Genomic DNA, 3,642 nt, shown 5'->3' on the forward strand with positions numbered 1-3,642 from the left:
GGCTACTCAAAAGAATAATTCAACATTTCTATACTCCGGTCTATGAAGCCTCTATCTACAATTTGGAAGGTGCCCATGACAAGCCCATGGCTACCAATAATCAAAATAAAACAAGTAACATCAGAACTATACAAGAAGAGCTCAACATCCTTCGGAACTAGGAGGACTCGCCGCTAATTGGGAGGGGGTGGGGATCTTCAACGGAGCGTCGGTTGATGATCTCTGGTACCTTTCTCTGCATCATAAAACGATGCAGGCCAAATGGCGTCAGTACGTGGAATGTACTGGTATGTAAAATGGCCAAATGGAAGGACATAAAGGAAACATCAATTCTATTAGAACTCCACTCAAGAAAAATAATAACTCAATCAAGTGTCCTAGATCTAAACAAGAATACGGTTTAGACGGGACCAATCACATATCATTCAACTCAATCCAACTCAGAGTACTATCAAGACTTATGTGGGAGTTTCTCTTATCCGACAACCATCACTTATGAGCCAGTGACAGTACAACAAGCCGACGTTGTTGCCGCATCCGTTCATGCTTTGCCAGGGCATGAATGAGTCAACCAATCATGGATCCAATCCAACCAAGTCCTATAATGTCAGGATAAACATTTTGGAGAAACATCCGACTTTAACGGTTCAATCCCCTCCTACGTTTGGCGACGTAGTTATTGGGTTCGAGTATGGACTTTACTCTTACCCAATTCGGTGCTCGATACTCCTCCCAAGACTCAATGCTCATAAAACTCCATCCAATCGACTCAATCAAATCATATCGACAAGTCTCATTTAAACCTTGTCAACTCATCCACTCTAGCTCAATCAATCATCTCTAAATCACATCTTTCAAGAGAAATTTAAAGGCACATTTATAGCAACATATAAACATAACCAATCATTTCCTCTATCCATTTAATCAATCTTTGAATCTCATCCCAATTCCAAGGCTTTAAATCTACAATTCAAGATAAGCATCATTTTTAAGAAAATAGCATCATTTATCATAATCCACATCGCTAAGAAAAATCAATAAAATATATTTAACAACTCATCTTCATCAACTCATACTCACACAAAGACTCTTTTTGGAAGTCCTTGACTAAACCTCATCAACATAGCAAGAATTACTCTAATAGACAACAAAACTCATTTGAACACAACCCTAGCAAGAAACTCCATTTCTATGGGCATTTATCCTCAAAAAAGGTATAGGGCACATGGGTGGACTCAACCCATGTTTTAGATAGCCTTACATACCTTAGAATAGACTCTTGAAGAAATCTTGTTGTTGGGTCTTCAATGGAAGTCTTGAAGCTCTTGGAACAATCTCTTGTTGGAAATGGAGAAGAAGAAGAAGATGAAGAGGAGAGAGTTTTCTAGGGCTTTTCTAGAGAGAGAGTGGGGCTGCCAATTGTGATCCCAAAATGCCCAAGGATGATACATATATAATTTGGGTGAATTCCCAAATTGCCCCTTCTTAAAAGTTCTGAAAATAGGCAAAAATGCTCCTGGCGCGATAGTGGCGCGTCGCGCCCTTGCAGCGCCAAGCTGATTACGCCTAAAACCTGCACACCTCGTAGTGGCGCGCCGCGCCAAGGACCAAACTGCTGAGGTACATTCTTGGCGCGATGATGGCGCGTCGTGCCCTTACAGCGCCAAGGCCAATATTTTCTGGGTTCTGGAAATTGGCTTGAAAAACCCTGCACACCTTTTAGTGGCGCACCGCGCCAGAGACCAAACTACTGAGGCATGTTTCTGGCGCGATAGTGGCGCATCGTGCCACTGTGGCGCCAAGCCCAATTTTCCAGCAATTGCAATCCCAGGCCTGAAAATCTCTGCTGTGCTAGTTCATCTTAGGATCGTCATATCTTTTGACTCCGAACTCCAAAAATTACATTCTTAGTGGCGTTGGAAAGAAGACTCAACGACCTTTCATTTAATGGGTCGTGGGCCACCCATATTGTCTTCTTTCAAAAGATAGGATCGTTAGAAGTCGACCCCTCATATGAACTCATCATAAAACTTAGCCACGACGAATCTTTTGGACTTAGCTTGGTCCTAGGGGTCTTTCGTGACCCCACATCACCTCTAACACTTATCAATTTCTCAAGGACTCGTCTTAACTCATGCAAATGCTCCATAATACTCGAGTTTGACCCTACCCGAATACAAGAAGGGTCCAAATCTTAGGAAAAAATTTTGAAGGGTGTTACAGTTATTCAGCAACGAAAAATAGCATTGGTGGCTTATTGGACATCTGAAGTGGTTTGACAATGAAGAATGGTATAATTAAAAGAATGAGTATGCGGTGAGCACTATGACTTTGGGGACTACAGACTATGAAATTTGCCAGAAAGGAATGTGTTGCGTACTGTAATATGATAATAATGTTGTGCTAATTGAGATCAAAATTTCTACAACAATTTTATAGCATGGGTATATATCATGAAGGTTTATGATAAGTCTATTACCGTGATATCTGTGTTTACTTGGGTGAGGTTCTGGCTGTGTTGCTTATGTTATTGCTCTGGCCTACGAAAAGCTGCATATTACTTTCAGTTGGAGACTAAAGTATTTTGGTAATGTATAATGGTTACATAATGGGTAGAAAAATGTAGATCATCTGGGAATGATCTCTCCAGTGGGTATGATGTATTTTAGTGGTGGATCTGTCGGGCTCTCATGGTATGATACTAGTGATATATGGGGACGGAGACATCGATTGACAAGAGTGAATACTAGTGATTGAGGTGTTATCAGTTGTTTTACCTACTCGGGCAATAAAGTTCAATGTTGCATTTACATTTGAGAAACCAACTGGTTGTTACTACGGATGTTGGAATTAGGCATGGTTTATAAGGAAAATTATATTGGTGGATCTTTAATGGGGAATTATTGTGTTTGAATGGTGACGTATATTTCGAGGATCTAATTAGGGATTGGTGAGTTCTTTATGAGCCAAAAGGAGTGGATTGACATTGAAAGGATAAGCTTATGGGTGGAGAAAGTTTTGTCAAGTATACTTGCCTGAAGGCAAGTGAGTGTACCAGCAAGAGAATATATATGGAAATTGGTTACTTCATGGGATTAGATAGTATAACAAGTTTAAGGTATCACGTGGATGATAAGGTTAACTCTGTGATGATGGCAAGGGTGGATGAGATTTTGATTGCTACCACTTGATGAGTAGTGTAGATATGTGGAAAGTTGGGTTCAGGAACATATGGTTTCGTTCGTCTTGTTCTTGTTATGGGAATAGTATCCGGTGTTCATCAAACGGGTTGAGCATACTTCGAGAGTAGAGTCTGCATGCTTCGAGAGTGAAGTCTATGAACATTTGACTTTAGTGTTTTGGTAAGTTCTATAATGGTCTCGAGTCTGACAACTGGCATAATTGGATTCCTAATGAGGGACAGGGTAAGATCGACGTATAAGTGTCTAATGATAAGCTAAGGTATGTGATTACGTAAAATCTTTAAGGTATGGGATAATATTAATTGATAAAGGGATTAGTTTACACGATTTAGATCAAAATTTCAAGTATTGCATCATAAGTCTACATTCGTGGTGGTTGGTTTATGACAAGGTAAGGAATGATTAATTGTGTCGAGTGTTAAGCATTTGGAAGAACTTG

This window comes from Solanum dulcamara, chromosome 9, assembly GCF_947179165.1.
Source record: "Solanum dulcamara chromosome 9, daSolDulc1.2, whole genome shotgun sequence".
Lineage (NCBI taxonomy): Eukaryota > Viridiplantae > Streptophyta > Magnoliopsida > Solanales > Solanaceae > Solanum > Solanum dulcamara.